The following is a 10,280-nucleotide window of genomic DNA, read 5'->3' as shown; positions in this document are numbered from 1 at the left end:
TGAGATCTCTTCCCCTGGCAAAAACAGCAGGATGCACAGAAATGTTCAGCTAACTTGGGAGCCCTCCAAGGCTCTCCATAGTCTGTTCCCAGATGGAGCTGGGAAAAAAACATGCACCATGGGGGCTGCACATTATCTACAGGATGTTAGTGATAGCTAGTCTTGCCTTTGTCTCAAGTGAACATCTCACTGATCTGTTGATTGAAGTAACTGGCCAGAGGCTGATAGAAGTCAACTCTGAGTTGGTCTAAATCACTGCTAGGCTCCTTGGCAAGGGAAACTAGAAACTTTTTATTTTGATGAGCACATTCTAGTCATTCTTGTCTCTTTGTGTCTTTCTCAAAGAAACAGGTCACGTTACTGACAGTGACAGTCACAGAATCATAGAATGGGTCAGATTGGAAGGGTCCAACCCTGGTCATCTGGTCCAACCTCCCTACTGAAGCTGATTCCTCCCAGAGCACATTGCACAAGATTTAATCTAGTCAATTTTCAAATATCTCCAGTGAGAGAGAATCCACCTCTCTGGACAATCTGTTCCAGTGCTCAGTCACCCACACAGTAAGAAGTTCTTCCCCATATTCATGTAGAATTTCCTGTGCATCAGTTTCTGCCTGTTGCCTCTTTTCCTATTGCTTAGCACTACTGAAAAGAGTCTGCCAGGCAAACTTAAATTTTTTTTTGTCTAAAACCAGATTTTCCTACAAAAAGCATGAGCCAGATCTATAACAAATCACAGCATGAGAGGTCCAGATGCTGGCAGATTTCTGGCAGGGGCTGCACTCACTGGGGCCAGCACTGGGGAGATCTCTCTGACCCTGTCCCACCATGCCCTCCTATCATGTTTGCCCAGGTGTGCTCTCTATTCCTTGTTTGGCTTTGGCAAACCTGGCTTTTGGTCACATGAACATACATTTGAAGGATCTGCATTGAAGGCAGTGACTGACAGCTGCACAGGTGTCACAAAACCGAACAAAGTCTCTGCAACAGAGAAAGCAAAGCAAGGCTGTGCAGCCTTTTTAGTTCTTAATTTTCTTTCTCTAAAGGGACTCCAAGAAGGCCTTTGTGACAGAAGTGTTGAGCCAAGATTCCCATGGGGAATAAGAGATCTACTCCTGCTGAAAACACACTTCAGCTGAAGCAAAGAACTTAGTCCACACTGGCCATGTAAAACCATATAGACATCTCTTCTCCACAGTTAAAACCTGAATCAAAAACTGAAAAGGAAGAAGAGAAGTCTTGTAAAGGTCATACACATGATAAATGGATAACATTGTCCATGGTTCAGAATGAGAAAAAGGACCTTGGAAATCACTCCTGTGTTTTAATATCTTTGAAGAAAATAAAAAGGCAGTGGTCTCAATGAACTGCATGAGAAGAGTACCAGAGAAGTACCAATGTCTGCAGAGCACTTTGATAGGAAACTGTGCAGAGAGGAGGAAGCCCTCACGTTCTTTGAAGAATCACATCTGTTGTAGAGCCTGTAGTGCAGAGTAATTCATCAAAGCAACTGAATTACTCTTCATTGTCCCCTAGACACTTATCACCAAAATCATACAGGCCTTGGGCCTCCTCTGTTGTTGCCTTCTTTCCTTTCCAATCATAAACTTCCTGCTCCTTTATCACTGACATTTCCAACTCACCTCTTACACACACACACACACACACGTCACTCCACAACTGCTGTGTAGCATTTCCAGAGACAATGAGATTTGTAATCCTTGTGTTCTGATAGTGAAGTAAACTTTTGCATTAAGAATATTTCATAGTTCATGTAAGATTCATAAAAATCTGCCTTAGTGTTTCTGCAATCTGAGTAGCATCCATAACACAATGGAATCCCTTTAAAGAATTTCTCCACAATGGCAAAGTAGACTGCTGCACCCTTTTTCTGCTGCCTTGACAGCAGATTTGTCCATTGCACCAAAACCAAGCAAGGAATTTAGAACACACCTGGATAAACACAGCAGAAGGAGCAGGAACGGACTGGGTCAGAAAACTTGAAGGCAACATAGTGTAAACTGTTCTATGCCTCTCTCAATGCTTGGCCCCTACACCAAGATCATTCAAAGAGCTGCAAATCTTATTAAATTTTTTGCCCTGCTTTTAGACTGTAGGCTTTAATTTCTTTAGTTGTAATTCAGTTTGGGCAAATTTCGAAGTGATGCCCAAGGGATTTTGGAAACTGCCATAAGAAGGTGCTCAAATTACAGGCAAGGCGTGGATTCCTCTTCAAAGGACACATGTGAACCCTAAGACCTGCAATTTTGCACACTTCTCACAAAAGGGATCAGTACCTAGTGCACCAGCTAACACTCGGAAACTCCACACATGCCATTGAAAGAGTGTATTCCCTTCTGAACCTTCTTGGCCCAATACAACCCCTGGCTCTTGCTTCACCTCTCTTACTCACCCCACCAAACAGAGGAAATCTCAGCAGCACTCCAGGCAGAGTGGCTCCTCTTAACCACAACATCCTGCCTTCTTAATTCAAATCAAGTAGATAAGCACTCATAGAAGTTGAAAACTGTTTACAAATTGATAAACTGGCTCAGCCAAGCCCACAACAATTCCCAGATCTTAACACAGTGGCTTAGGAATAATCTCTAGTCTTAACAAAGAACCAAAACCCAAACCAGAACCTAGTGGTAAAGTTTGGGATCCTACTTAAAGCAAGTTCCACCTTGAAAAACTGTGGTGAAGATCTAACTACCTGTGTTGTATTTGTGGGAACCTTTGTCAGGTCTTAGGTTAGATTATTAATTTTGACCAAGTCACTTACTTTCTCAGTTAACTGGCAACTTTGATTGCAACCATGGAACTCGTCAGTGGAAAAACCTAGCAACACTCATATTCTATGGGAATAGTTCTAGCAAACTGGCCAGATACATTGCAGAGAAGAAACCAGACCCTAGGATAAAGATCTGCAGGACTAAAGAAAAACAAATAAACAAGCATGCAATTTTACAGGCTCAGATTCAGACTTTAGAACCAGTTTTCCACGTTCACTTGCATTATTTGCTACCCTGCTCTAGTGACACCCCACCTGGAGTGCTCCACCCAGTTCTGGGGACACTGGTACAAGAATGATATTCACCACCTGGTGCAAGTCCAGAGGAGGCCACCACGTTGATCAGAGGGCTGGAGCTCCTCTCCTACGGATACGGGCTGAGAGAGTTTGGATTGTTCAGCCTGGAGAAGAGAGGGCTCCAGAGAGACCTTACAGTAGCCTCCCAGTATCTAACTGGAGCTTACAAGAATGGTGGAGACAGACTGTTTAGCAGGGCCTGGAGTTACAGCACAAGGGGCAAAATTTTAAACAAAATTTTAAAGAGGGTAAGCTTAGTTCGGATATAAGGAATAAATTACTTACCATGAGGGTGGTGAGACACTGTTTTGGTTTAGAATACAGTCAATTAATTACAGTAAAAAAGTTAATAAAATCCTACATGTTTACTACAATGTCTTAAAGGCAGTCTATTGAGTAAGTAAAAGTCAGTGGTGAATGTCCAGAAAACACTTTACAAAAGTGTTCAGCCAGTTTTTAACAAGAGAGGTCTGTTCATGCCTCCACAGAATATTTCCCTTTTTTTCCTGTTTATTCACCTGGTTAAAAGTAGTGACTAGCTTATTCAAACTGAAAAAGCCTTTGGGGAATGCAGAAGCATGGAAATTGCTTTTGCCCTCTGTATCTGCAAATAGGAACTAGTTGTGAGGAGCTAAGCTCTGTGATTTCTGAAAAACTGAGGAACACATTGACCAGAAAAAGAGAGAGGAAAAAATCAATCAGTTAATTATTTTTTGAGAGATAAATCTTGCCTTGTTTAAACTGAATCCATGTAAATGTCAAATATGTTTAGACAAGCTTACTTCCAGTGAATCCAAAACATCTAAGGTAGCTTTATTTAATGATGAATTTTAGGTGCTGAGGGATTTGTGCAGTAATTGAAGTCTAGATTCCATTAAGCTGTACAGGAATGAATTGTGGAATGAAAAAAGAATTCTATTTATCTCATTATATTCTTGTCATGAAAAACCACAAGAAGTGAATACTATAAAACATTAACCTAGCAGGGTTGATCGAACATGCACAGGACAGCACACACTTTTGGATAGCAAAAATACGTTTAAAAAGCAATGCTGACAATATTTGTTCAGTGTGTACTGGCTACCAGCTCAAAAGAAGATGAAATTGATTAAATAAAGGCTTCTGATTTGTTCATTGAAATCTATTCAATCAAATAATTTATAGCACTACAATTGGCATCAGTTGACCTCAGAAACATCGCAGTTGTGACTCCAGCTCTTTTCCTAGCACTGAGACCTGCTGTCTATTGGGAACAGCATAAGAGGAGGAAAGAGGGATGGAGAGAGAGAACTTCAGAGCTAGGACAAAGACAGGAGGAAGTCAGAGTCTAATCAGCCAGATCTAACACTGTTCCCTCCTAGAGTCCTTCCCCAGCCCACCAACACACGCCTTCCTCAGTTATGCCATCTGGTTCCAAGGTGTCCCTGCATTCAAAAGGATGCAGTGCCCTTTACTTCAGAAGCAACTCTCCCATACTTCCAACACCCTTCTCCAGGCCAAGGAGTTTCTGAAGACCCACAACAAGCCTGTCATTCCCACTACCTGGAAAAGAAGTGCAGTGCATGTCCAGTTGAAAACTCCCCTCTCTGAAAATCTTTCCCATTCCTTCATCCTCTATTAATGCCATGAAAAATACAATGAGATCTGACAGCAAGAAGGGAAGCAGCAGAGAAATGCAGCTGGGGGTATCTAAAAAATTAGTGCAAAGGTCACAGCTAGTTACTACGCCTGGAAGGAAAGGAGAACCAACAGCACAAAGGGGTGGAGAGATGCTGTGGAACAGGAGCACAGCTGACTGTATCCAACAACCACCTCCAAGGCTGTCTAAGCTAAGCACAGAGCACAAAATCTGCAGTCAAGACCACTTTTGCCATTGCCTACAGCACCTTGGCTTTGGTCAGCACTGCCTCATGCACAAGACCCCCTCCCACATCTCACAAAGAAGTGATCCACAGGGTCAGTATCACAATCCATCCAGATCCCTGCTCCAGCACAGGCCAGCATCCAAAGCATGCCCCTGGCTTTGAGGTATCTCCTGGGGTGCTGCACTGTGGCTGCAGGTGTAAATAGCCCCTCTGATAGCATGTCCCCATACACGACTCCTATGTGCAAACTCCTCTTGAAAAGAAAATACAGGAAAAGAAGTACAGACACCAGCTATGCAGACAGAGCACGACTTACAGAGCATGAGATGCATCTTGGCCATCTTTAAGCATGTACATCTGAACTAATTCTTCAGACCCTCTGTGACACTATGGCAGTGTTACAGCTAATCCTTGTAGGGAAAAACCCATGACAAGTGGAATGAGAGGAGGAGGCTTTCACTATCCCTCTCCTCTATTTCTACCCTACAAAGAACAGGAAAGAGAAGGTGATACTGGAGAGGGAAAATCATATCCACTCAAGTAGTTCCATCAAAAGGTTCTCACGACAAAACTGCTAGTGGCTTTTCAAAACCCCTGCTACAATCCCCCCCTACCCTAAAAAGTTATACTAAATCACAAAAATGTCCAGTTTCTCTCTCCTTTAGTCATTTTGGCTGCCCTACCCATAACTGCTCTTTGTGGTTCCCACACGATGTTATATCCAACTCCCTACACCCACTGGGCACTACTGTATCCTGAGCCCCCTAAGTGAAAAATAATACATGAACACTCAAACCAAGCTGCCAGACTCCTTTCCTTCCTCTTCCCATGGTATTCCCTGTGCCTTTCTATGCTTCTGCCATCAGATCTTTCATCCAACATCCATCCAAATCTGTAAAGTACTTGAGTTCGGAAAAATTCCTGAATATTACCAGGTAGGTGCTCTCAGGCTCTCTCTAAAACTCACCAGCACAGTAGAACGGCTGTGCTGTGGCTGCTATTCCCAGTGAGCCTGAAGTGGTAGAAGATCACAGGTATGGGATTTGATAGCTCATTTATGTGAGATTTAACAAACACCTTGAAGGTACTGATTGCCTCACCTAGGAAATATGGTTACAAGATAAACTCAGCAAAATTTCCTGGGATCTCTCCCAGATACCTCACCAGGAATCAATTTGATCACCTTACAGCTCCGACTTTTCAAGTATGCCAGTTTGGTCCTGGAAAAGCCTGGGCACAGTTTGAGTTTTTGTCACTGTTGGTTCCCAGCATGAGGCAGGTGAAACCTTTTCAGATGCTAATCTCTCCCTGAAAGACAGAAGATAACGCAGAAGAAAAGAGCAAACAGTTAAGCAGCTGGATGAACTGCTCGTTTAGCCAGAGGAGAGCAGTTACTGGAATGAGGCTGTTCAAAGGGGAGGCTGCAAAAAGTAGAGAGAACAATGGAAACAATTCTCCACTCTTCAGAATGAACCTTTTCAGAAGATTATCAACAGATTTAAATTTTGTAGGATCTACTGCTTTCTGAGATTCAGATCGTAAAAGTAAAATTCTGTTTTATTGATGCATGCAGGTTATTTTCTATTTATCTGCCTTCTAGTAGGTGTTACAGTAGCCTGGAAGCTCCAGGATTCCAACACAAGTTGCTTCTATCCCTCTTTTTGCATGCTGAATGTACACATATGCCTAGACCTATGATTTCCTTTGTGGCTTTTTTTAAGTCTTCTTGCATATTTTCACAGCACTGTAACCTTTAACTACCACTACTGCAATTTTCCAGTCACAAATATTTGGAAATCAAGATGTTGTTGGAGTTAATAACTGGGAAGCTCCTTTTTCAACACACTTTGGCCACAGCTAATGAAGCAAGGAACACAAACTTCAGAAATAACTTATATTTCTATGTATTGACAAGCCCATACCAGGATATTCTGCTTTCTCCTGTCCTAGCATATAGGTAGAGTGATTTCTGGGAATTATCCCAAGAACCACAAGACAAGTTCAAGAAAGTTCTTAACCCCATTGCAAGGCTGACAGACACTGTCCCCACCAGCTGTTGGATGTGTGTTTTTTTTAAATAGCTTGTAAATAGCGATATGAGACTTCCTCTTCACTTTTTAACCCCTCCTACCTGATTCTCTCAGCTAAACAAAACTGGATACTCTGAAAATGGCTCTACTCTTCTCACTGGCACCCTAATTGCATACTGTGTTCCCACTGTCTCTCCAGGCATCTTGTCAAATACCAAGAATGTCTGTCCAGCCTAAATGATCTCTTTTGTTACAACTTGTGTACAGGGACGTGGCATTCAGGCCCATAGGACATTAGAGTTTCCATGAAGTCACATTTCACTGTTTAATTTATTTTAATTTATTTAGAGGGGAAGATAAAGATTATATCTATTTACAACACATTGTCTTTTGTTTGCCTTGACATGATTTTACCTTCATAAAAAGAGCATGAATTTCAAGACAGGGAAGCAGAATCACAACCTAGAAACTATATGAAAATTGTTAAGATCAAGGCAGCAGAAAAATGTTTAGAGTAAAGCTGAATAGGCAGAGTAGGTAAAGCAGAAGGGTGATGGCAAATTCAGGCTGAATGTCAAGAAATCCTACTTAGCAATAGGACTTCTCAGCAATACTGGTAAGAGCAATAAAAGCCATTAAGAAAACTGCCCCTTCATTGTTTGAGAAGGAGACCCTATCCTGCACTTTTTAAAAACATTTCAGTCCAAGTGTGGCCCACTCAGACCCTCATGTGTTATATGACAGGTCCCCAAGACCACATGCCAGGAGCAATAGGTGGGAGGTTTTGCTTACAGTGTAACCTATATACTCTGCTCTTTGCACATCTTTTTCCCTGATCTGCCTTTTCTCATTCTCTAATGTTTTATCCTTTGCCTTCTCTGCCACCACTTCAGATCTCCTTTGGAGACAAACCTGGCAGGCAACAAATGGAATAAAGTTTCTGACTAACTGGGATTCCAAGAAACCTCCAGTGAGCACTCAGCCTCATATTTTAAGGCAAGAGTCCTACACTGACTGCAAATAAAGTTTGGGAACTTGATATCAATTTCCCAGGGCTTTTCTAGCATATGCAGGGAACTGTGGCCATCTTGTCTTACATGTTCAGTCCCCAGCATCTCCAGGTGGTCTTTGCTCTGAAGCTCTGTTCACAGCCACTGTAATGGTCATAGGAGTGAGTGGAAAGTGCTTAAACCATTGGCTATTTGCATGCAACACCCTGTCTCCACAAAGTAAGACACCCAAAAAGGGGAGGCAGGAAAAAGAACACACAGACCCTTCTAAGGGAGCATTCATATACACTTACCTGCCATCAGTCATAGGTACAAGACATAGAGTTTCATTGCTGTCATGGTACCTGTAACTGGCATCACTGTGATGTCTAAAAGCTGCATATTGCTACGGACAGGTGATTTCTTGAGTTATTTTCCTTAATTCAGAAAACCTAAGTTCATTTCTTTTCATTCAAGACTTTGCCTGGAACTAAGTATTGATAATTTTATAGCTTAATTTCTGCTGGGACTTAGGAACAACAAAGGCATGCTCAGAAATTGCAAATAACAGATTTGGAAGACAGACAACTCTGAAAGCAAAGCACTTCTCTGCCTCAAAGCAAAATGAGATCAGCTGCAGACAAATAATGAGATGTTGAATCAATTAACAAGAACAAAAGATGTTTTTGAAGTCAGAAAACAACATCAGATAATAAAAATCAAGGGAGCATTTTACTATAGAAATCTTTACCGGGCTTTTAGAATCCTGTTTCTCGTTATCTATGGCCTAAGCAAAATACCTGGCACTTGGGATTTCTGCCCAGAGCTGGCTCCACTCAAATTCTGAAGTGTGGATAACTAGGAATTGTTGGGCAGTTTGCTCCCTAGGAAAAATCTACTTTCCGGAGTTAAGGAATTCACTAATATAGCTGTGCCTTGCAGGTAAACATGCCCTCTTTACACAGGGGCTGAGCAGTCACTGTTTCAGAAGGGATTACCTAGGCACATCCCATGACTGTGGCTGCAACTCTTACTTCTGGGCAAACTTGGGGTTGATTCCACGTGTGCAATAACCATGGGATGTGTTTGCATGCATGTAGACCATGCAAAACCTGTTTCTCACACAGGCCAGAAGTTACCTGAGAATTCAGGTTAATTCTAAGCAAAACTGTAGCACCTCCTTAAGGGTCCTTCTCTTCACTGTAGCCAGCTGGTTTCAGCTGCAGTTACTGGTCCTGGGTCACATTCTCCAGGGCTGCATTCGCCCTGCACCAAATATTTGGAAAGCTTCTGCCTCAAAATGCATGCTTTCCCAAGTATGAAGGTAGGGAACTGTAACGTTGAATTTCAACATCAAAATTTCCCAGTGATCCTTCCTTATACCTGGTTCACGTTGGAACTACAGCTTGGAAACAAACACAGGCTCACTCAGAATGTGCTGGAGTTTTAAGAGGTTGCTGAAGCCCCTCTGCTAATGCTGACTAACCCACCACATGTACCATCCCCACACAGCAACTTGGCAAATTCCTTTTTAGCACTCCAAAAGCGAAGACAGATGTAGCTTCAACAGCAAGAAGCAAATGCCTGTGTTGAGACAGGCATTGGCCTTGTCTGATCAAAACCTTTGCTTCCTTCTCTTCATTACCATTCAGTAAGTGAAAGGCAAATGATGCTCAGCTGCAGACGTGTCTAAAGCAGCACCCAGAGGCACACAAAAGGGGGGGGATGACTGCAGGACAGCCTGCTAGCAGAGACTGTGAATTGCCAGACTTGGCCACAGAACTCTCTGAGAACCAGAATCAGAGACTATAGGGAAAGCAGGGAAATAAATTATTGGGAAGTTTATATATAGAGCCAGAAGCCAAGAAAGAGAAAAGCATTCAAAGGTGGGGGACAAGGATCTCTCAGCCTAGAAACCAGTTGGAACAGGGAACCAATCGTGCTGAACCACCTCTGTGTTCAGCTACAACTTCTCAAGCACCTACAGATACACAGGAGCTCCACACACAGCAGCTTAGAAATATTTCTGCATCAGGGATAATGTGTACCCAATGTACTTGTGTGTCCCACTCCCAAGCAATAAGGAGTAGAATTACCCTTCTGTCTTCACTTAATTTCTTATTTTTCTGGAATATTTAAGTCACAGGCAAAGTACAAGAAGCAGAGTCATGGGATTTTCACTTGCAGAAAACCAGCAATAGATCAGTAAATCCTGGAATTCAAAAACAAACCTTTTTTTTTTTTTTTGTGGATCTCGCTTCTGGTAGTGAGCTAGAGCCTGGTCTTGGCAGTGCACTGAGTTGGGAGT

Source organism: Catharus ustulatus, chromosome 2 (assembly GCF_009819885.2).
Source record: "Catharus ustulatus isolate bCatUst1 chromosome 2, bCatUst1.pri.v2, whole genome shotgun sequence".
NCBI lineage: Eukaryota > Metazoa > Chordata > Aves > Passeriformes > Turdidae > Catharus > Catharus ustulatus.
The sequence above is the reverse complement of the archived record's forward strand: the minus strand, read 5'-3'. Positions refer to the sequence as shown.